Source organism: Chinchilla lanigera, unplaced genomic scaffold (assembly GCF_000276665.1).
Source record: "Chinchilla lanigera isolate Chin_1 unplaced genomic scaffold, ChiLan1.0 scaffold00146, whole genome shotgun sequence".
In the NCBI taxonomy this organism is placed as follows: domain Eukaryota; kingdom Metazoa; phylum Chordata; class Mammalia; order Rodentia; family Chinchillidae; genus Chinchilla; species Chinchilla lanigera.
Window position 1 is genome coordinate 2,460,444 of NW_004955547.1, and position 24,218 is coordinate 2,484,661.

At 52.0% G+C, this 24,218-nt stretch overlaps 1 long non-coding RNA gene and 1 pseudogene across 1 annotated transcript in view; one reads left to right on the forward strand and one right to left on the reverse strand.

The window, feature by feature from the left end:
* The window catches only part of LOC106147370, an 11,493-nt gene extending 1,038 nt beyond the window's left edge, over positions 1-10,455 (forward strand). The window contains exon 2 of the long non-coding RNA XR_001232228.1: positions 9,916-10,455. This is a non-coding gene — a long non-coding RNA (uncharacterized LOC106147370). The remainder of the gene's footprint in view (positions 1-9,915) is intronic.
* On the reverse strand, positions 707-2,047 carry LOC102004978 (annotated as a pseudogene).
* Positions 10,456-24,218: the final 13,763 nt, after the last annotated feature.

Genomic DNA, 24,218 nt, shown 5'->3' on the forward strand with positions numbered 1-24,218 from the left:
GAATTTCTGTCAGGCCACTTCTCCATGTAACATCTGTTGCTCCCCAAATCTTCCTGCAGCCCCTGAGTGGTGGCCCTCCTGGGTATCTGCTCCTTCCCCTGCATCTCTTTCCATTATCCCACGTGTTCTCTGTCATCTTATACTCTCTGGGCCTTGGAAAATGCTGCTCCCACCCCACTGCCCATCTCCTCCTTCGGGTGTGAGAGGTCCCTTCCTCAGGGAAAGCTATCCGGACCCCCTGCTGTGAGGTTCCATCAGGTGTTCCCGTAGCAATCTGGAAATACCCTTGAGTCTCCCTTGGAGTGTTTAATTGTATGTGGAGTGTCCTTTCTCTGAAGTTATGCACGATCCATGTGTTTGTTCACTGACTTGGCTCAGGAGTTGTTCAATAAATAGGTGTTGAATAAAGAACAGTTGACTTCTTTTTTTTTTAAATAAACAAAAACTCCTTATAAAAAGTATAGGTACCTAAATAGAATCTAGTTTTGAAAATGAAATAAAAATGAAATCATACATGCATAGTTGTATTCATGAGTATGTTAAATTAAAAGTTATACAATGAGAACCATTAAGAGACAAATCCAGGGGCTGTGGATTTAGCTCAGTGGCAAAGTGCCTGCCTAGCAAGCACAAGGTTATGAGTTCGATTTCCGGTACCGGAGAAAAACCAAAAAAAAAAAGAAAGAGACAAATCCAGGCACCAGTGAAGATACTTCTCAGGATTTTCATATCTCACTGAGAATCGAAAACCACCAGTCTTTTCTTATATATTATTCTATATCCACATTCTCTACATCTGATTGGATACCTGGATTTCACTTAATTTTCTCCACAGACACATACCACTGGCTGCTGCTATGGAGGTTGGACTTCTTTTACGGTGTCCATTGTTAGTTGCTAGGTAACACTGAGCAGGTTGACTTTTACAGACATCCTGGAAAGCAGAGGTTGGAGAAGCATCTTCTGGTTTGCCTGCACCTTGCTGCTGGTTCTCCTGCCCTAAGTCACTGACCCTCACCCCACAATATGAGACCTGGGTTCCCTGATGTCATCCCAGCCTGTCCTGCAGCACTGGGTCCTGCTCCTACTTCATCTCAGGACCCCATCCTGTTCCTGATGTCCGCATAGCTCCTGTGCCCCTCAGATGCGGGGGGAGGATGCTACTGCTCCAGGGGACAGGGTTTGGATTCTTTCTTTGATTAGAGTTCTTATTTCTTGGATTATGACTACTTCCGGCTTCTCTGGGAGACTCACACCTCTGATAGGTCTTGGGTTCAACCCCAAAGCCAGCTCAGGCCAGCCAGTTCCAGGTGATGCCAAAGCCAAAGGTTATGGGGTTGTGGGGAGTGCACTGAAGGGGAGTGCTGTATTTTTTTCCCTCCTTGAGTACCGGGGATTGAATCCAGGGCCCATACACTGAGCTACCTCCCTAGAGCTTCCTCCCCAACCTTTGGAAAAGAATCTCTATTTTGAGAGCAAGTCTCACTAATTTATTAAGTTGTCTGCACTGGGTTGAACTTGCGATTCAGGCATGTGCCACCACACTCTGCTCAGTGCTGTGGTTTGAATGTCCTTACCAAAACTCATGATGCATTATTCTTTATTGTTATTATTCTGGTACTGGAGACCTAATACAGGACTTCTTTACCACTGAGTTATATCCCCAGACCTCTTAGTTTTTTGAGACAGGGTTTCACTAAGTTGCTTGGGCCGGGCTTGCACTTTCAATGATCCTCTACCTCAGCCTCCTGAGTAGCTGGCCTCGTGTTGAAAGGCAGAAACTTAATGCCACTATAGCTTTTGGAGGTGGGACATCTGGGAGGTAATTAAAGTTGTTTGTTTGTTTGTTTTCTGATACCAGGAATCGAACTCATGACCTCACACTTGCCAGGCAGGCACTGTGCTGCTGAGCTAAATCCCCAGCCCGAGGTAATTAAAGTTGAATGAGGCCATAATGGTGGGGCCCTAATCTAATGGGACTGTAGTTTTGTAAGAAGAGGAGGAAGCCAGGCATGGTGGCACATGCCAGTAATCCCAGCACTTGGGAGGCTGAGGCAGGAGGATTTCTGTGAGTTCAAGACCACCCTGGGCTACACAGTGAGTTCAAGAGCTGCATCCTGAATTATATAGCAAGCCCAAGTCTAAAAAACCAACCAAACAAACAAACAAAAAAAGATTAGGATTTTTGGTGGGCCATGGTGGTGCACGCCTATAATCCCAGGAATCTGTAAGGCTGATGCAGAGGGTGAGCAAGTTCAAACCCAGCCTGAGCAATTTAGTGAGACCCTATCTAAAAACAAATAAATTTTAAAAATTAAATTTAAAAAGGAGAAGAGACTTGAGCTAGGACATTCCGCCTGGCCATGTTCCGCCTTGGGACGCTGCAGAGTTCCCACGAGCAAGAACAGCCTTGCCACGTGTGGCTGTCTGATCTTGAGCAACCGAGCCTTTAGAACAGTGATCCACAGAAACTTGTGTCCTTTATAATGTCTTCAGTCTGTGGTATTAAGTTGCAGTAACAGAAAACAGACCAAGACAATGGGTGTATGGCTGGAGGCTCACCCGGTCCTCATGGGAGCGTCCTAGGTGTGGAGAGCAGCAGGGGATCAGCAGCCAGGCACCAGCTCTGCAGTGGATGTCAAGACATGTGGTGCTAGCCGGGCGTGGTGGCGCACGCCTGTAATCCCAGCACTCGGGAGGCTGAGGCAGGAGGATTGTTGCAAGTTCGGGACCAGCCTGGGCTACAAAGTGAGCTCAAGGCCAGCCTGAACTGCATAGCGAGACCCTGTTGCAAAAAGACAAAAAAAAAAAAAAGACGTGGGGCTTCATTTGTTCACTCATTCAGTCTACCTCTCTTTAAAGCACCGGGCATGTGCCAGCTTCTGCTCCAGGCCTGCAGGATAGCAGTGAGCAAAACAGCCGGAAACTCCTGCCGCTGTGCTGCTTGTGTTCTTGAGAAGTGGATTAGGTGATGAATTGTGTGCATAATTTAACAGATACAGCAGATGGTGCACTGGTGCCCACGGTGGCTGTGGCCAATGACTACACAGCAGAACCGACTCTCCCACAGTTCTCTAGCCGTCCCAGGTCCAGGTACCAGCGGGTCCACGCTCCCCCTCAAACCTGGCGGGGAAGCCTTCCATGCCTTTTCCTCACCTCTGGTGACGGCAGCAATACGTGGTGTCTCTGTCTCCAAATGTCTTCCTGCTTGTAGAGACGTTGGTTGTTTTGTGTTTAGGCGCCCACCCCATTCCAGTCTGGTATGATCTCATCTTTATTTAACGAATAACTTCTAATCTGGGTGTGGTGGCACACACCTGTAATTCTAGCACTCCTCGAGGCTGAGGCAGGAGGATCATTGCCAAGCCTGGGCAATTTAGTGACTTACTGAGAACCTGTCTCAAAGTAAAAAATAAAAAAGGACTGGGGATGTAGCTCACTGTGAAAGCCCCGGGTTCAAACCCAAGTACTGGAAAAAAAACCCTAATTAATTGCCTCTGTAGTGACCCTGTTTCCAGACTGAGTCACATTCTGAAGGACTGGGGGTTAGAATTTCAACCTGTCTTTTCGGGAGAGGGGCACAGCTCAACCTGTCCCAGATGGGAGTCAGTGCTCTGGAGAAGCAAGGCCGGGAAGGTGCCTGAGGGTGCCGGGAAAAGGCTGCACCTTTAGGGGCGTCCTCAGGGAGTGTGCAGCCAAGACCGGATGAGCCAGCAGAGGAGGGAGTTGGAGGGAGCACCCGACACCGGAGCAAGTCCGCCGCCCGCGGGCCTGGTGTGGAGACCAGCAGCACGGAGGCCCAGGGAGCTGGGTGCAGGGGGGAGGGGGCCCTGTGAGGACCGGATGCGACGGTACCGAGCCCAAGGGATGCGGAGACGGCGGCCTCGGTCCTGCGGGGGAGAACGAGTGAATAGGTGAGAGGCTGCAGGCCGAATATGGACCGTGCTGGTGCCTGTTCTCTTTTTTTTTTTTTTTTTTTTTTTTTGGTTTTTCTCCGGTACCGGGAACCGAACTCACGACCTTGCAGTTGCCAGGAAGGCGCTTTTGCCGCTGAGCTAAATCCCCAGCCCCTTGCCTGTTCTCTTGAGGCTGTAAAAACTGTACTCTACCCAAGCCGGGGAGGGAGCCGGAAATGACGTTAGTGGGCTCCTTTGCGCCCAGAAGAGAAGAAAGATGGGGCGGCCGGACTCACGGGCTCTCGGGCCCAGTGTCTGCTGCCTGCGGTCCCCGCGTACAAGAGGCCAGAGGTGGCCAGCGAGGGGGGCAGCTTCCTGCACACTCTCCCCTCTCTGTAGGTTCTCCCCTGGCCTAAGACACACTGCCTTCACTGTGTCCCAGCGTGTCCTTTAGGAAAGGTTCAAGCTGGCTCCCGGAGCTCTGAGTAATCACCTCGCTTAGCCCCTGTCTCCCTCCTATTGCAGAAGGGCCCCCGGTGTGCGGGCCTCACTGTCCCTCGGCATGGCTCCCCTCGGTCTCCGTCCTGCGTCCCCTGCTGTTTCCCAGGTGGAGCCCCAGGTTCCAGCCGCAGCTCTGTCTTCCTCCGTCAGGCCTCACCTCTCCTCCTCCGCAGCAGCCCAGACCCCGCACCCTGGAGAGCCCCTCTTCCTCGGCAGCTGACAGTCATGACTTTGAAGCTCCCTTGCAGAACAGCCTGTCAGGATGCCTCTGCCGCCTCCTTGGACCGGCTCTCGAGACAAGAGCCATCAGACTAGCTGGAGACTTCTCTGTCTGAGCCATCTGCTCAAATGCCAGCTCCATTAGAAGGGGTTTCTTCACCGCACACACAGGACCGTTAGGAAATGTATTTTTGAACGGATGGCACTGCCTTTTAAATTTCTTCTTGATCCCAGGGTAGAGAGGAAGGGGGGACTGGAAATGTGTCATAGCTCTTTAGCTTTCTCAGGCACAAACATGTGTCACGGCCCTGAATCTGTTAGAACCGAAGAGCGGGGACAGGGGGGCTGATCATGTGATATGCTGCTGGCATGATCAGAAGAGTCAGAGAACTGTTACAGCGGAGTTTGAGGCGGGGGTATGGTGGATTGGCAGATACTGTCATGCTCATCTTTTTGATTTAGCATTCATGAAGTTTTCTGAGGAAATCAAATAACTCCAAAGTGTTTCCAGTACTGCCAGTTCTTCAGACTCCGCTCTTCATGAACTTGCAAAAAAAAAAAAAAAACCAAGTTTGATATATTTTCCCAGGTGTGCTAGCACGGCAGAGAGGGACACAGCCGTGTCACTGGCTGAAAATGTGAGCAGCACGCTCTTGGACCTGGGCAGCGTCCCAAAGGTGATGGAAATACCGGGAGTGCAGTCAGCCACTTCGGAGGCACAGGTGGCTGCTAAACGGAACAGTTTGCGGCCTGTTGGTTCCCAATTCTGAATGTATCTTTTTGTTTAAAATGTCTTTATCACATACCAAATGTTACAGGAATTGTAGGGGAAATGAACTAAAAGTAGAAACAATATTTCATCATTTGTCATTTGAGAGATGATGAATATTTCAAAACCATTTGGTAGGAAGCAGGGGATTATGTCTCCCCTCCCCTCCCCTCCCCCAAGGGGAAGGCAGTGTCTCTCCAAGGGGGTTTCAAGCTCACTCGTTTCCCCTTTGCTTCCCCCAGGGACCCTAATGTGTATTATATAAAAAAGGGATCCAGGGTCTAATCAGTCGGGGGGGTTGTTGTATTAAACAAGTTTCTTTATTGCAGCTCCCTCCCCACATACTCTCCCCCACCATATACTGGGGATGGAACCTAGGGCCTGCCTAAGCTCCCCCCCCTTTTTTGGTACCAGGAATCAAACTCATGACCTTGAGCTTGCCAGGCAGGCACTGTGCTGCTGAGATATATCCCTGGCCTCCACTGCCCCCCATTTTTTTTTCCACTGCCCCTTTTAATTTTTGAGACAGGGGGCTGGGATTTAGCTCAGAGGCACAGCACCTGCCTGGCAAGCACAAGGTCATGAGTTCAATTCCCGGTACCGAAAAAAAAAAAAAAAAAAAAAAAAAGAAAAGCAAAAGATAAATTTTGAGACAGGGTCTCACCAAAGTGCTAAGTTGCCCAGGCTGAGCTCAAACTTGGCGTCTTCCTACCTCAGCTTTCCAGAGTGCTGGGATTATGAGCGTGTGCCACCTAAACCTGGCCATTGTAGTTATTTTAAGAGGCAATGATATGCCAGTATTATGATGACTATAAAAGAGAGGCTGAAGCCAGGCATGGTAGGGCATGCCTGTAATCTCAGTACTTGGGAGGCTGAGGCAGGAGGACTGCCTTTAGGTCAAGGCCAGCCTGGGCTATATAACAAGACTGTCTCAAAAAAACCTCTGCCCTCTCCCCAAAAATGAAAAAGAAAAAAGAGAAACTGAAGAGGGAGGATTGCTTGAACCCAGCCTGGGCAATATAGGAGCAAGACCTTGGAGAGAGAGAGAAAGGCAGACAGACAGACAGACAGACTTTCCCAGTAGACTAGACCAGAGTTCTTTACCTGCCTTCCTTTTTCCTTTTGATGCTGGGGATCAAACCCAGGTTCTTGAGCCTGCTAGGCAAGGGCTCCATAGCCCCCCCCCCTTTTTTTTTTTCCTCCGGTACCGGGAACCAAACTCACGACCTTGCGCTTGCCAGGCAGGCGCTTTTGCCGCTGAGCTAAATCCCCAGCCCTTTTGTTTTTTTTTAAAGGAGCCTCTCATGGGACCACTGTTCTACAAAAACTATGCTTTGAGAAATGTACTAAAACCTCTGTCTCAAAAAATAAATAAATAAATAAAATAAAACCTCTCTCTCTCTTTTTTGGGAGAGAGTCTCACTATGTACTTCTGGCTAGCTTTGAACTCACTGTGTAGCCCAGACTAACCTCAAACTTGTGAATATCCTCCTGCCTCAGCCTTCTGAGTGCTGGCATTACAGGTGTGTGCCACCACGCCCAACTTTAAAACTTTCTCTTTGGAAGAGCAGAAAATTTTAGAAAAAATTAATCATGCCACTTCAGATTGCACATTTTCCTTACTTTGTCAGAACAACAGTACAAAACTAATTTTATTTCCACAGTTTATAATGCCACATTACTAAATTTAAATTTACTTTTTTCCCAAAGAGTGATTCAAAAAAATATTTCTGAACTACAACTTAACATGAAACAAACTTCTATGTGGAGCAATAGCCAAATATGTTCAAAGAATTTTATGCAGAATGCAAATGTGGCCCCACGGTTTCATTTTTGCTACAATTTATTTCATCCAAAGTTGGTTGTATTCTGTGGTTGCAGCAATGTTATATGATGGCGAACCTTTCTGAGCTTTCAGTGATAGCAAACAGCCTGCTATGGCACGCGTGCCGTAGATTCGCCACTATTGCTATAGACCTTGGCTTCTTCTCCCTTCTGCATGGCTGTCACAGAGGAAGCCCATTCCTCACAGGGCTGTTTTGTGTGCTTTGGTTTGGCTGATCACTGTGGTAGGCCAGCAACCTTGCTGCCTGAAATGAACCGACCCAGAGCCAAGGGTCAGTGGCCTAGGCCTCTGGCTGAGGTGCAGGGGCCGGGGGCCAAAGCGAGGGCACCTGAAGGCCTCATTCGCGTCTCTCGGGGAAGTTGGCCAAGTCTGCAGGCTGACTGGTAATGTTTTACTAAGTTAATCTGAGCTTACCTCGGTACAGCTTGTCACGTTATATTTTCCAATCTTCAGTTTCTGAGCTGTGACACTGGCTTCTGTGGTTATGGCTGGGGGTTGGCATGTTGGCTCATGTTATGGTAATGGAAATGAACGGATTCATTACAGAGCTATTTAATTACAAAAATAAGAATGCTTTCGAATTTGAAAATGTCTCACAAAGCTTTTTTCTTGAAGTTTACCCCGGGGACCCCGCGCAGACATGTTCAGGAAACCTGGGCCTCTGCCACCTCCTGGAGTGTTGGTCACGTTTGGCTTGGCCTCCCAAGGCACCACCGACACCGAATGTGGCCCGGTCTTCCTCCCACCCCTCTGGGGCTCTGAGCTCCCACCCCACGCAGGTGGTTTCCTGACTGGGCTCCTGTTATCAGTCAGTGCTGGTATTCCGTAGGTGTAGGTGTGGGGGAGTGCAGACCCCTCTCCCAGAGATCGGACCAGGAGGAAGGGAGGGAAGCACTTGTTTTGAATGTAGAACACTCAGTAATCAGGACTAATTAATGCAATATTCAATAAAATAAAAATTAATGCAAAAATACCTTCATAGTGAACCCATATCAAACCTGTGTATCAACCGGGTGTGGCAGCGCACGCCTGTAATCCCAGCACTCCAGAGACTGAGGCAGGAGGATCGTTGCGAGTTCGAGACCAGCCTGGGCTACAAAGTGAGCTCAAGGCCAGCTTGAACTGTATAGTGAGACCCTGTCTCAAAAAGGCAAAAAACAAAAACAAAAACAAAAAACCCCAAAAAACAGTGGATCAAGCCTGTGTTTTCCCTGGATGACCACGTCCATCTCATGTTCTAGTTTTCCTTTCCTTTTTTTTCTTTTGAGAGAGTCTCATTATATAGCCTTAAACTCATGGGGTTCCTCCTGCCTCAGCCTCCCAAGTGCTGGGATTATAAACATGGGCCACCATGCCCAGCTCTTTCTTTCTTCTCTCTCTCCCCCACCCTTCCTCCTCCTCCTCCTTTTTTTGTGGTATTATAGCAAGGATTGGCCGAGCCTCCAGTCTCCTAGAATGAGTTACATGGAAGCCTTAAATAAAGAGAGATGCGTGGTATAGTTTTTGGGAAACTCAGGATGGTCAAACCTCTCTTGGGGTGAAGACCCTGAGGTTTCCAGATCTTGTATTTGTTTGGTTTTCACAGATTTCGGGGGGTGCAGGAAGAGGAGGGTACATAAACCCAAAGCCCTGGAAGTTAGAACAAAGGCAGTCAATTTTGCTAACTAAGAGAACTGTTTGCTCTCTAAAGTTGACAGTTCTTTTTATTGCTCCTTAATAGGGAGCATCAGCTGTGGTGTCATCTTGACTTCCGAGCACAGTCCATATGAGCTTTTCCAACACAGCCAGAGGTCCTTTCACAGTCAGCAGTGTAACCCTCACATGGTCTGGTCCCCAACAGTACTAGGTACTAGGGTTCCAGGATCTTTACACTAATCTACTTCCCTCATCCCCTTAAAAAATTTTTTTTTGGACCAGGAATTGAACTCAGGACCTTACACTTGCCGTGCAGGCGCTTGTGCTGCTGAGCTATATCCCTGGTCCTAAATTTTTTCTTTTATTTTAGTTTGACACAGGGTCTTTCTAAGTCATTAAATTGCCCAGGTTGTGCTTGAACTTGGAATTCTCCTGCCTCAGTCTCCCAGAGTGCTGAGATTACAGGTGTGCTCCATGACATTTGGTTTAATAAAATTTTTCTTTTTAAATTGCCCAGTCAGGGCCAGGGATATAGCTCAGCGGCACAGCACCTGCCTGGCAAGGTTCTGAGTTTGATCTTGGTACTTAAAAAAAAAAAAAGAAGGACTATCTAAGGAGGGTGGCTAAGCAACTCCAGGTGACTCACATTAGGAAATTTAGGTTCAATGTTTTCCGACCTGGTTTTTCTCTTTCTTTTTTTTTTTTTTGGTACCAGGAATCAAACTCAAGGCCTTGCGCTTGCCAGGCAGGCGCTGCACTGCTGAGCTACAACCCTGGCCCCTGATTTTTCCAAAGGAGATGGAAATCCAGATTTTTACATAAATTCTGCCAATTTTATGTCTTTTATTTATTTTTATTTATTTATTTTTGAGGCAGCTTCTCGCTATGTAGTTCAGGCTGGCTTTGAACTCACTATGTAGCCCAGGCTAGCCTCGAACTCTCAGTGATCCTGCCTCAGCCTCCCGAGTACTGGGATTACAGGTGAGCGCCACCATGCCCAGCATCTACCTATTTTATTTTATTTTTTATCTACCAATTTTAAAATGTAGGCTCTAATAGGAAAAAATATGATGGAGGCAATGCAAACTTCCCTTTGTGCCTGGAAGACGGCTGCCGGGCTCCCAGCTGTGGCCTCATCTCCCCACTGGGCATCAGCACTTGATTTGGAACGGCCTCCCAGAGGCATCTGTCTCTACACTTCCAGAAGTGCGCGCACGACCTCCTCCAAGCTGGCTGGTCCTGTATTTCTGTTCTTCGAGAAGAAGCAAGAAGCATCCCATCACCTGGGTCACACACCCGGGGTCCTCTTGGAGCCCCCTTCCTCCCCGCCTTTAGTCGGGCTCCGTGATTTCCTGGCTCTGGTTCTGACGGTCCCCAGCACCCAAGCCTCCTCTTCCATCCCTTCCCTTTACTTCAGGACCTTGGCCTCCGTTACCTGGGCCTCTTCCCCAGCCTCCTCACTTCGGCCTCCAGTCTCCTCCCTTCCTATCTTTCCTTGAGGACTGTGTTGTCCGGTACTGTAACCACCAGCCACTTGCGGCTTTAAGACATGTAAATTAATCAAAATTAAATAAAATGACAAAATCAGTCCTCTAGTCTTACTAGCTACGTTTCTGAGTGCCCCAGTCACATGTGGCTGGCGGCTTCCACGCGGGACAGCATCCGTATAGGCTGTCTCCCTCACCGCAGAGATCTGTGTTGGACAGCGTTGCTCTGTGATCTTTTCTCCCCCAAACCCTCTCTGGTCGTCGTTTCTCTCTGAACATCTCTCAGCTTCAGCCACACCCCCACCTCACTTCTCCAGCTATAACTTCCCAAACCACACCAGCTCCTGAGATTCCTGGCCCTGCGGATTCTCCTACCTGCATACCTGGGTGCCCTCGCTCCTGCAGCCCGGGCAACCTCCCTCCCCTCGTCTGTCTACCCGATGGCCGCTCGGTTCAAGCACTGCACTCACCAGGGCTTTGCAGGCCTCAGCCCAGGCCCGCGCCGCCTGCATCACGCGCACAGCACCTAGGCAGAGCTTCACTGCCGCGCCCCGCACGCTGTGGCTGATGTGTGTGCCTCTCTGTGTTTCCTTCCGCCTGCATTCCTCAGAGGAAGGAGGTGGGGGGATGTCTGGGACCACGTCTTGAAAAGTGCCCTAGGCTTAGCAGCAAGCTTTCATTTGCAAGGAAATGCCTCGCTCACACGGGTTACACAGTAAGGGGCTCCACCAGCTCAACTGGCGGGCCAGTGCCAAGGAGCGGCTTCCGGGCTGGGTAGAGCCTTCGGGCGGCGGTGCTGCGGGCTCCTCCTGCACTCTGGCGTGGTGCCCCGTCCAGCTGCTACTGGCGCCCCCGTGCGGCACAGAGAGCACAGCGCGCCCGGGGCTCTGGCTTCCGGGTCAGGTTCCTGGAGGGAGGGAGGCGGCTTTGGGAGCCTCTCCTAGCAGGGTGAGAAAGTGACTGAGAAGCACACAGCAAAAGTCCCCTGGGCCCGGATAGGGTCACAGGCGCATCCTGACTGCATATCTGTGGCCGGGATGATCTTGTATGCGCAGCCTGGGCTCCAGAGAGGAGTAGTTCCCTACAAAGTTTGCTTGGGCCAGGGTGTACACCTGAAACAACTGGAGAAGTGACCCACCTCCCTCCCCAAGAAGGAGTAATGGTTGCTGGGAGACATCCGAGGACTACCGCAGCCCTCTAGACAAGACTCCCATCTAGGAGTGGGTGAGAGTCGGAGGAGCAGCCCATCCTCTCCTTCCCCACCCTCCGGGACAGCCTGTCTTCTGCTACTAAATGGAGGAGTCTGGGGAGGTTATGACTGGGGAAGCAGACACGGCGGGGCGCCCCCAGACACACTGCCCTGCACAGAAGCCGCTGTCCTCCAGGCAGGACCTCGTGGGAGGGAGGCTGGACCTGCGGCTTGTAACGCGTCCCTCACGGGGTCCCTGCCGGGGTTCCTTATCTGTGCAGTGGGGTGGGAGGGGGACCTGTCTGGGCGCACTATCCCTCCCATCCTCTCCCAGGCGCTCCGGAGGTGGGGTACGGGGCTGGGGGAATGCCTCCTCCTTCGCAGGGGGGCTCTGAATCAAAGAAAGAAACCTAGGCCTGAGCCTTTCTCTTACTGCAGTAAGCCCTGGGGACCAGGAAGCAAGGAAGGGCTCTGGACAGAATGACGGGGACCTCTGGGGCAGGACCGGTGCCTTGCAGGTGCGGAAACCCTCTTTCCTGCATCTCATTAACCTGAACTCTTCCGTGAGAGATGCTGGCCGTTACCATGGCTAGAGCAGGCCGAGCAGGAACTGGTGGGTCTTTAGTGCCCTCTAGTGGGGGTCTTGAGAAGGGACCGATTTCGAGGATCTTTGTTGTAACGGGATTCCAACCCCCTCCCTCAGCGCCCCGGGCTGCCGGAGAGGCGAGCGGGAAGCGTAGAATTCTTGTGAAATGCAAGGGAAAGTCCAACTTGGTTAGGACTTTCATTCCTCTCAGAAGGAGTAATTCCTTCTCGAAATTGCTCATACACTTCGGTAATGAAATGCGCATAGCTAAGAAAGGTGTCTTTGGGGGAGATTCAAGGGATAGGGTGACAAAGGGAACCCTCGGTGCTCCATTTCCACTTTCCAGCAGAGAAGACATCCGCCTGCTGGGAAGCTGAGAGGTTGATGGGTGCAATCTACCTTTGCTGTAGGGGTGGCACAGCAACAGCAGCAGAAATAAACCAGAGGATGTGTGCCCGAGACGGAAGAAGCCACGTCTTCTGGTGGCGCGGAGAGCAGAGTTGAGAAGGGGTCAGGTTCGGCACCCTCCTGCCCTGCCGTCACAGCGCTGAGTGCTGTGCACGGACTCAGCCCCACTCCCTCCTGCCTCTCGGTGCCTCTCGGTGCACCCTGCTGCAGCGCTGGGGTGTGCTGGGTTCCCAAACAGATGCACTTGTGCATGGTGGGATGCTGGAGGTGTGGGGGACGCCGCGTCCTGCTCCATCTCCACTGACCAGCAAGCTGGGCTCAGGTGGCCGCGGCCTCTGCCTGTGTCCCGCTGTCTGGCCGTGAACATCATGGGCGCTGCGGGGTGGTCGTGCCGGTTGGAAACTCAGCCGCAGCCATTCCTGATCCTGAAGGCAGCACGGTGGTGTCCTTAGGTCTGCGAAGTCCCAGCTGCACTGGGAGGGCGCCTCCTGCTTCTCGCCTCTCTAGCTGCTACCACCCCACCCACGAGTTCATAAGCACCTAATTCCCTGGGTTGAACTTTTTCTTTCCCCCGCAGTGGTTTGTTTCCAGCGCTGCTGGTGGGGTGGGCATCCAGCTAGAACTGCCCCGAGTGGTTGAATCTGTTTCGAGAGCCATTGGACCAAACTGGATTAGGGGCCGGAGGCAGGAAGACTCCTCCGAGGTTCAGGGCTGGGGAGAGTCCTGTCCCACAGAAGCTGGTGCGGCAGGGGCAAGGGAGTGTGTGGGGACAGAAGCTCCTGGGAAGGGCCAGCCGCTGGCTGAACGTGACCTTGGCCAAGCTGATCCTGAGGACTTAGACTGCACCCCTCTTCAGGAGGGACATCAGGGAGCCCTGGTTCAGTGCTCCCTCCTCCGCTCTGAGCCACAGGTGCTGTCTGGACAGTTCTGGGGGTCCACAGGCCCTCAGGCATAAGAGGATTCCTAGTCCACCCGGTCAAGGGGGCTGGAGGAGCGGTTTTAGAATAAGAGTCCCCAAAGAGAAAGGCTAAGGCTGTCCCTGGGAGTTCCAGGCATCCGTGGTGAGAAGCGGAGTTGTTTTTTGATGTTCAGCACCCGAAAATCATGGATGTAACCTTGCTGAGGAGATACTTCAACGGGCCCTCATTTATGGTGTTATGGAGTGTGGCAGTTGCAGCCAAGGTTCCCCAACTCTTCCACAGAAGTGGAGACCTAGGTCCTCTCCCATTAAAACTGAGCCGGAAACTGTGATGGCTGCCTGGCTGCCTCAGCTGCGAACACAGTGGAAGATGTGACTTCCAGGCTTAGGTTACAAGAGGCGCGCAGCTTTGACCAGGACTGTTGGGGTGTTGTGCTTTGGTTGTCCGCCTGGGAACCCGGCTCTCTGTGAAGCTGTGAGCAGTCTGAGCCACAAGAAGTAGCCTGTGGCTGCTGCAGACAGTCCCTCTGAGCCACCATGCCCGCAGGGACAGGGAAGTGCTGGTCCCAGCCCTCACGTCTGAGTCATCCCCAGATGTGAGTCCTCTCAGCGAGGCTCCCAGCTGCACCACCATCACCTCTGTCCCAAGCCCCTGCCCTCCCGGACCCCTAACACATTAGGAGGCTGCTGCTCTGTGCCCCAGCGCTGGCAGGGGCTTGAAGCAGAGCGTAGCCAGGTGCCACCCAGAGTCACTGTCCGCACCGGGGCTCTTCCGTGACCACTGCCGAGTCCCACCCTCAGCGGGCTGTGGCAGTGACACAGGGGATAAATGTAACTCCCAGCCTGCAGGCGTCAGGCACGCCCAGTTCCTGGTCTCCACAATCGAAGAATGGATTCTAAGGAACAGCAGAGGTTAAGAGTAGGAAAAATTTATGGAGGGAGACACTCCTGAGAGACAGGAGGGGAGCCGGAAGTGGGTTGGTTGCCACAGAAGAGGTTTTATACAGCACAGTCACAAGGTGGGTACAAAATCATGGGGGTGGGTCAAAACTACGATCAACCAATCAGATTGCAAGTATAGCCTCTTAGGAAATACTGATCCAATGGGGAAGCAGGTCACATAGCATGCATATATGGAAAGAACAAGGACCTTTTTAGGAAGAGATGGATCAGGAGGTCCTGGCCACCCACTTGGGTGACTGGTGTCTATCTAGACTTTCCTAGACTAGGTAATACCAAATATAATACAATCTTCCATTCTTTTTTCTTTTTCTTTTTTAATTTTTTTAGTATTGGGAATCGAACTCAGGACCTTGAGCTTGCCAGGCAGGCGCTTGTACCACTGAGCTATATCCCCAATCTTCAACTTGGGGAGGCATGTAGGCCTGGTCACTTCAATTGGATTTTGAGGCCTGGCCTTCGACAGATGTGTACCAGCCACAGCTGTGATGTGTTCTCATCTTCTGCACTGACTCCCTTGAGGACCTGGCCCTGTCTTACTGCCTAGAATATTTCTGCTGTCTGTGATAGTAGGGCTGAACACTCATTAGTCACAAAGCCCAGCAAGCGCTTGTGAGACCTGACTGACAGCTGGTGCTGGAAGGTCACAGACATTCTCCTCCTCTGGGAAAGCCACCCCCACGAGGCACCTGAGGGCTCAGATCCTAGTGTGCTGTGAGTTTGGGAAGACCTTAGTGAAACTGGGGGGCGGTATGCGGCCATGGTTCACTTCTCCGTCTCCCCCCACCCCTTACTCATCACCCTCCTCCAGTGTTGTTCTCCTGTCCCGCAGAGGAGCTGTTCCCTAAGTCTGTTGCAGCCTCTCACACAGACCTCAAGAATTTCTGGCCCACACTTGGCGGAGCAGGTGAACAACGACCCTCATTTCTTGGGGGTGGGATGGGCAAGAGCCCGAGCAGGCAGACCTGAATTTTTTTTTTTTTTGTCTTTTTGAGACAGGGTCTTGCTATGCAGTTCAGGCTGACCTTGAGCTCACTTTGTAGCCCAGGTTGGCCTTGAACTCTCAACGATCCTCCTGCCTCAGCCTCCTGAGTGCTGGGATTACAGATGTGTGCCACCACGCCCGGCAGACCTGAATTTGAGACTTGCTCTGCATGTCTCTGCATCTCAGTTTTCCCTTCTATAAAAGAGGGACAGGGCCGAGTCACTTGGGAGGTGCTGCCCTCCTCTGTCTTCCTTTTTTGTACTGGGAATCGAACTCACAACCTTGTGCTTGCCAGGCAGGCGGTGTACCACTGAGCTATAACCCTGGCCCTGCCCTCCTCTTTCAACTGCTGCAGGTCAAGTAGCCTCGGAGCAAGTCCATGCAGTTGGACACAAGGCCCAGGTGCTGGCTGGTGAGTTAGAGGAGACAAAGCAGGGACATTTCATGGGCTCACGGGGATATTAGTTAGTCTGCAGCTTTGCCAGTTGCATTAGACCCAAAATGAGAGTCACTTAAACAAGATGGAACCTTAGTTTTCTCTTAGTTACCCTTCTGGGACTGGAATGGAGCTCAAGTCAGGGTCTCAGGCTGTGTTGCCACAGGCTCATGGGCACTACCATCTCTGTGCTCGAGCCGGAAGGGGACGAGGCAAGCAGAAGTGTGTTCAGAACCTTGACGTTCCCGCTGGCACCTGTGACTTCCCCAGCTGCAGAGGCTGCTGGGAAAATATTGGGACTCGTTGCTTCTACAGAAGAGGACCGCTGGTGCTAGGGGCAAAGAAAGAGTCTGACACGTCAGGCAAGCAGGAGTCAGGCGAGGAGGCACGGTGGGGCGCAACCTTTCCAGTCATCCCAGCTTGGCCTCTGTGTGCAGCAGTATAGTGAAAACGGCTGCCTGAGTCGCTGGGAGGGCCAGATGTTCAGTTTTAACTTTCTTTCACTTTTTTATGAGTACGTGTTTGTAGTACACAACGATTACATTCATTGTGGGGAGTTGGTCCAGGGACATAACACGTCTTAATTCTTTTTTCATCCCCGCCCCCTTCCTCTGCCTCTTGGCCTCCTTTCCTTTAGATGTTTAAATTAAAACCCAGGAAGGGCTCAAAACCGGTTCGAGTTACAGAAACTAAGGACCGGCTGCCCTCCAGGAACAGCATATTCCACAGCAAACTCAGCCCAGAGAAGGGCAAGCTTTGATGTGCGGGGCTGGCCGCAGGCCCTGGCCCTCGGAGTTCTGGGCCTAATCAGGCATCCCGCGCCAGGAGGCTCCGTCCTCACAGTGCCTGGCCTCTCTTCTGCGGGACTCTGTGTCCCTGGGTGTTGCTGGAGCGGTGTCCTCAGCGCTGGTCAACCGTCACGGGAAATGTGCTTGCCTTTCACTGCAAAAATGTTTTTCTAGGGCATGGCCAATCGATCCCATCACGCCCCGTTCCTCACAGCAGGGCCATGTAAGCAATTTTTAATAGAGTGTATTGTAAGGGCAAAACTTTGTCCCCACTGAGCAAACAGACTGCTTCCTGCAGATAGTAAGGGGTCGGGTTTCTTCTTCCGCCCTGGCAGCCCGGAGACTTCCTGGTGGCCTCTGTTGCCAGGCAGGCCAGCCCTTTATATTCCATTCCCAGGGCCCAGCCTTTTAGTTCTACGTGTTAGTTATGACTTTGAAACACGTTGCCGCCCACGTTCTCCCTGGAAAGAAGCAGGCTATCATTAATGATAACACAGAAAACAAGAGACCCTTAATTGGAAGAAAACAAAACCAGCCGGCTGACTTGAGTCCCGGTGTTGACTCGGGTTTCCCAGCAGCAGGGGGGGACCGGGAGAGCTGCCCTGAAAGAAGCAAGCAGCTTGTGAGAGCTGCAAGGCAGCAAAACAGGAAGCCCTGAGATGACGACAAGGTGGGGTGGGTCTGCAGCAGCCCAGGGTGCGGGCAGCTGGGGAGCCTGGGCACTGATCTCAGTTCTCCTGCCTGGAAACTGTGTGACCCTGGGCAAGTCACGCCGCTTCTCTGTGCATCAGGGTAGTAATAGCAACTGCCCCCTGCTGTTGGGAGAGTTTACCGTGTAAGTTAAGGCACAGGAAGGGGAGAAGAGAGCTGGCACCTGGTAAGCGCCCCAAAACTGTGAGCTTGCCTTGTGCTCATTACGTTTGGAGGAGGCACGGGGAGGAGGAGGAGCAGCGCTCTGGAGGCCTCTGGCTGCCAAAGCCACGAAGGCGGAGCGTGGGTGGAATGCACCTCTGTAAGTTGCCAGTGTGTTCTCGCCCTCAGAAGCCGGAGCCCGGGTCCCAGCAAGGAGGAGCTGGGGTGGGCCCTGGCTCAGCGGCTGCAGGCGCTGCTTCCCAGGCCAACCTCGCTGTGAGCGGCTGCCTCCCTCCCCCTCCCTCGGGGCAGAGCTGGCTTCGCTGTGGGGTGTGCTCTGGCCCTTTGGCAGGCCCTGGGTCTGACTCTGATGGTGGGCGGGCACTGGTCCAAAGGAAGGTGGCCCGGCCCTTTGGAGGCCCTTTGGATGGGAGCACAGGCTGGGAACAGAGCGTTCCTTCTGGAGCCCTCAGGGGACGTTGGGGTGGGTGCCGACAAAGGCCAGAACGCCTGTTAGCCATGTGTGACTGTCAGGCTGCTATGGGTGGGATGTGGGCCACGAGCAGGAGCTCTGGAGCTCAGAGATGTTGGGATCCAGGGGGTCAGGGTGGGAGAGGGCTTAGGGAGTGGGTCAAGAGAGGCTGAGAGGAAAGGACACAAGGACACTTTGGGAGGCGACGGGAATTTATTGTGACCGCAGTCTGACTGTGTTATGGTACGCATTATCCAAGCCATTGAGCTGTATGCCCTGAACATGTGCAGGTTTTTGTATATAAATTATACCATAATAAAGCTGTAAAAAACTTCTGTAAGTAAGAAAGCAATAGCCTAACAAGAAAACATGAGTGAGACTTGAACAGGCGCTTTATAAATGATATTACCCGAGTGGCTAGTGGCAAAAAGGAGAAAAGTGGCTTATCCTTGGTGGGCATCAAGGATATGAAAAACCATGACGAGGTTTCCACCAGCCTAGCTAAAACTAAAAAGATAAACAAGCATTAGTGTTGGTGAGGATTTGGAGCAGCAGAATGTTTCAAATGCTGCTGGTGGTTGTATAAATTGGTAAAGCCACTTTGGAAAATAGTTTGATGTTAAGTATGTTCCCTTTCTTTCGTTTTTTCTTGCTTTCTTGCTTTCTTTCCTTCCTTCCTTCCTTTCTTCCTTCTTTCCTAGGCAGTGGGAACAGTGACTCTCTGGAGGGGACAGTGGGAGGGGGCTGAACACCAGCATGACACTGGACCTCTGGCAGGGCTGCTGTAAGTAAGAAAGCAATAGCCTAACAAGTAATGGAGTCAACTTGCTACTTGGGTGGATCCAGATCCTCAGGATATGATGGTTCACACTAAGCTGAAACACCAGGGCTGCTGCGGCGGAGTGCAGGAAGGGAGCAAGAGCTCTGGCAAGGGGTGTGCGGGGTGGGTCGACTATTTACGGCCAGATCACCCGCATCATGGCACATGTTCCTGGGAAGGACCAAAGGACACACTGCTTACACACCAAGGGCCAAAGAAATGAGCTGCTGAGAGGCCACTGGCCCTACACACTCTGAGGAGGCTTCTGCTCTGCAGGGCAGGCTGGGTGACAGCACTGGGGGACAGGCCTGGTCAGCAGAGGCAGGAGGAACTGCTTGACGGACTGAAATGAGTGCAGGGGTCCTCGGAGTGCTGGGGTTGCTCACAGCACGTGGTGTCCCTCGGGAAGGAAGAAACACAGCTGGTCTGGAGGAGCCAAGAAGGTGCCCAAGAGCTGGGCAGCCTGGGGCTTTCACCCAGTTTCTAGACCGGGGCAGAGGAGGAGAGCAAAGAAGGAGGAAGCTGCTCTTCAAGAAATCACCTGTGACATTGCAGCATACGTGGTCCCAGCAGGGCCTGTAGCCATCTACAGGGCCAGCTGTATCGTGGGAAAGAGGAGAACCCAAACATTACAGTCTCATAGGATATGTCCCCATGCTGGTGGCCTGTGGGTCACTGAAACTTCTCCTGTGGGGGGGTGGTTCATTGCCTTCCCTGTGAGTATGGGGTGAGTGTGGCAGCTCACTTTTTTTTTTTTTTTTTGATACTGGGCATGGAATCCAGGGTCTTGTTCAGGCTAGACAAATGCTGTACCACTGAGCTACATCCCTGGGCCTTTTCATGTTATTTTGAGACAGGGTCTCTCATGTTATTTTAAGACAGGGCTAGTTGCCTATCCTGGGCTTGAACTTGCAATCCTTTTGCCTCAGCCTCCCAAGTAGCTGGAATTACAGGTATGCACCACCACGCCCAGCTTGGCGACTCACTTCTAGTGAATATATTCTGGCATAAGGAAAATGATTCACTTCCAAGGCTAGATGAAGGATTAGCAAAGTTTTCTAAAAAGGGCTGAGAGTGCATGTTCTTGGTCTTGTGGGCCGAGTGGCTTCTGTTTTGATTTCTCGACTCTCCCACCGCAGCGGGAAAGAAGCATAGAGACTGCGTAAAGGAACAAGTGTGTCCAGATTTGGCTGGAGCTGCCAGCATGCTGCCTCCCGATCTCATTTGTAAGGGGCGCTGCGACTCTTTTCGGGAACTCGGCTCCCATATCACGAGGACAGGTGCAGCCTGTGGAGAGTTCTGCATGGGGTAGGCCGAGGACCTGAGGCCTCCTGCGAGCAGCCATATGAGGAGCTATCTCAGAAATGGGCGCTCCTCTGTGTCGCCTCTGGACGACCGCCACCCCTGCCAGCCTCTCGGCAGCAGTCTCAGGAGGCCTGGTGCCACCAGTAATGAATAGCAAAATGAACATGAGAGAAGGGCTCGAAGATCAACAGGTCCTTGTTGTTTTCATTCTGCAGATGCCCCAATGCCTTGCAGCCAGCCCAGCGGCACCAGGCGCCGCAAGGCCTCCCTGGAAGATATTTGCTTTGGCAGCAGCAGGCTTTGGATGTGGACGTATCCAGCACGACTGCCCTGTGGCTCCTCTGGGTGACTGTGCCCCTCTGCAGCCCTCCTCGGTCAGGCCCACAAGGGGCCCCTTCTCTACCGGTGACCACCGCTGTAAGCCACCCCCATTCCCTTAGCGGGTTCAGTCTGCGCACGGTCCACCTGGAGCTGTGGCAGAAGTCTAATAGAACCTCTTCGGAATGCTGTATTTTTGCCTGCTTGTGATTTCTATTTTGAGCAGTGCTTGCTGATCTGCTAACACCAACAGCTGATAAAGGCCTCTGATACTGACAGCGGCCAGCACCCAGACCTGCTAAGTCTAAAAGCTGCTGGTGCTGAAAGGTGGCCAGCAGCTGGGGTTTATGGTACCGAAGGCAGCTGACAGTCAGAGCACACTGGAGCACACAGAGAATTGCAGGACCTGCTCGCTCTGGTCACTGGAAGAGTTCTGAGGCCTGCTGGCAGTTGTTGGCTCTAAGAAGCAAGGAGGGCCACGAATGCAAAGAGCTGATAGCCATGAGCATTCATAGCTCAGGTGGTTAACGCTGAAAGAGCTACACTTTGCCAGTTAATGACTTCTCCATGAACTGAACAAGAACCCACAGCCATGTGGTAACATCTCAGAAGCCTGAACTGGGAGCCTCCCCATACAGGGCCCTGAAGAAGAGGGCAGCCAATGATGGTCATAGTGGCTCAAGAATTGGCCCAGGCCGGATTTCTTTCTCTTTCTTTTCCCCCAGGCCTGATTTCTATCTAAGAATCCATATTAGCCAGTGACAGTATGAGGGATGAATTGGGGGGGTGGGGAACAGGTAGGCAGGTGTCCTAGGCAAAGTCTGGGTTAAAGTCGCTTGTACTGGGCCGGGGACATAACTCAGTGGCACAAGCTCTTGCCTGGTGAGCACAAGGTCCTGAGTTCCATTCCTAGGATGGGAAAAAAAAAAAAGAATGAATTCTGCCAGGGATATAGCTCAGCGGCAAAAGCGCCTGCCTGGCAAGCACAAGGTCCTGTGTTCGATTCCTGGTACAAAAAACAAAACAAAACAAAACAACAAACATGTGGGAGTGCAGCTCAGTGGTCAAATACTTGCCTAAAATGTACAAGGCCCTGGGGTCCATCCCCAGTACAGGAAAAAAAAAATCGAAAAATAAAAAGTTTCATAAAGTAAAAGAATCATGTTTTTTTTTTTTTTTTTTTTTTCCGCTACCGGGAACCGAACTCACGACCTTGCGCTTGCCAGGCAGGCGCTTTTGCCGCTGAGCTAAATCCCCAGCCCAAGAATCATCTTGTTTGTACTATATTACCTATACCTATTGGTCTTTTCCTTGATCCCTGAGTGTATGATTGGGGTTGACACACTTAGAACACACAAGTGGAACTACAACGCTGAGCCCTTGGTTTGTGGGGTATGGCTACCAGAGGGCAAAAGCCAAGTGGAGGTCGCTAGAATGTGCCTTACCACCCCCAATGAAGGATATAAATTAAAAACCAACATTTCCTCCTGCAGGGATGGCCATTAATGCCATCCTTCAGCCTGCAAATACTCAGGGGTAGCGGTCCCTATCACAGCTCCATGTAACTCACCTGCCTCGTCTCAGCAGAAACAGGCACAACCCGGCAGGTGGATGAGACCACCATCCGTGTGACCAGGCAGGTGCCCACTTGCAGCTGCCCTGCCGTCTGTGGGACCTGCTAGAGCAGACGGGTCCAACCGCAGATACTTAGTACACAAACACTGACTGGGCAGATGTGTTCTCTTCTAATCCAGTCAGCAAAGGGGATGATGAGACAGCTCACATGGGGTGAACTGGGCACTAGTATAATTTGTAGCTTTGCCTAGGATTATGTCCAGTCTCCTGCCCTCTTTCATATCATAGTTTGAAGAGAAAAGACTCTGGACGTCGGCAGGACATGGCAATTTTGTGTGAAAAGGTCCAGATGAGAAGAAAGTGGTTGAATCTAGGAGGTCACAGCAACACACACGTGCTCCTGGGGGTGGGAAACAAACCCTGTAAACAGCCAGAGGGCTGGGAAAGTGGGAAAGTCTTCAGGTGTCCAGTGATCGGAGAGCGGCGGGATATCTCTCCTAAAGCAACTGAAGGGGGAATTAGAAGTCCTCTTGTCTCCCACGTTCATTTGGAAATATCTGAGTCATTCCAGTGGAGATGTGAGTGGGCGAGGGCAAGGGACTGGGGCTCAGCCCATGTGTCTCTCGTGCACGTTACGAGGTGAGAAAGAACCCGGCAGCAGGTGTCTATTGTCATCGGCTTGTCACTGCCACCTGTCTTCTGTGATACTTTCTAGTCTCAGCATCCTTCTCCTTCTCTGCCTCCTGCTTCTCCCTGATTGCTGCCTGTCTCCTGTGACCCACTGTATTTCAGTCAAGCTGCACGGTGTCTACCCACCGTGTCACTGCCGCGCTCCCAGGGCCGGGGTAAGGTTACATAGACGTGTTACATAGACAAAAGCTGGGCAGTGTTTGTCCAGGAGCTGCAGGGTCCTGCTTTCTGAGCTCTTGATGCCCTCTACTGCCCACTGGCAAATCCTCTTCCTTTTTAGCAGAACCTGGGCACAAGGAGACGGGCAGAGCCTGGGTTCTGAGCTGATCTCTGCCCTGACCTTGTGGGAAGAGACTTTTCCCTTGTCTGGGTCTCAGTTTCTTCGTGTCTCAAGCTGGCCAGTTACACTCAGTGACCTCTATGACCCTGTCCGGTCCTGCGGTTCAGTTCACCACATGGAGGGTTAAAGGTGGGCGGCCTTCTCACAGCAGTGCTTTCATATTAAAGACTGTGTTCCTCTCCTGTGGGGCTGTTGTAATATTATCACCACCCCGACAGTTCCGGAGGCCAGAAGCCCACTCAAGGTTTCTGTAGGCTCTCAGGCAAATCCTTCCTTGCTTCCCCTGGCTTCCAGCAGCTGCACTGTCCCTTGGCCTGTGGCTTCCTCGCTCTCAACTGCACCCACTCTCATACCTCCTTCTTCTCCTCTTTGTCCAGGTCTTCTCTCCTCCCTTCCAGGTACCCATCATTGCATACAGAGCCCTCTTTGTAATCCACAATGACCTCCCTGGGACCTTTTTCATTCCATCTACAAAGATACTTTGCCAAGTTAGTCCCAGGTTCTGGATGTGGGTTATCCTTCCAGGGCATCATTCACCCACTGCAAGGGCTAAAGTTTTAAATCTAAGCAGTGTGTCTCCTGTGGGTGAGAGGAGAAGAGGAGAGGAGAGGACAGCCTGGGCTCCTAAAGATCGCCTGGAAGACTGCAGCTTTCCCCGGAGCCGCCTCTGCCTGCAGGCTGAAATGCACCTCTCCCGGGCTCCTAGGGCTGAGAGTCCCGTGGGTTGAGGGGCTGAGAAAGCTGTTTCGAGGGGAGGACTGAGCAACGGGGCTGCACAGAGCCCACGGGAAAGGGATGGGCATCGTTGGCATTGAGTTCGCTAACTCCCACCTCCTCTGGCCGGGGGAGGGCCTGGCAAATAAGACTCTCACGTGGATGGACGGATTTTTCTCCATTGGCTTGTGCCCCTCTCAGCCCAGGCCCACACTGCCAGCTCACTGGTCAGCACAGCTGCAGCACTAATTGGGACACTCTCCTGCTCAAACACCTCCCATGGCTCCCTGCTCCTGCTGAGTGAAGTCTAAACTCCTTCAAGGTCGGCCATCACAACAAACCTCCGTATGTCTCCAGCGTGAGAATACAGAGTTCCTTTCCTGAAGTCCTTCCCCTTCTGGCTGTTCCTCGAACCTACCCCTAGACCCTCTCCCTCAGGGCCACTGTCCTCTCCGGGAATGAAGCCTCTTCCAGCAACCCAAACCCTAGCTATCTTTAAAGTCTCAGC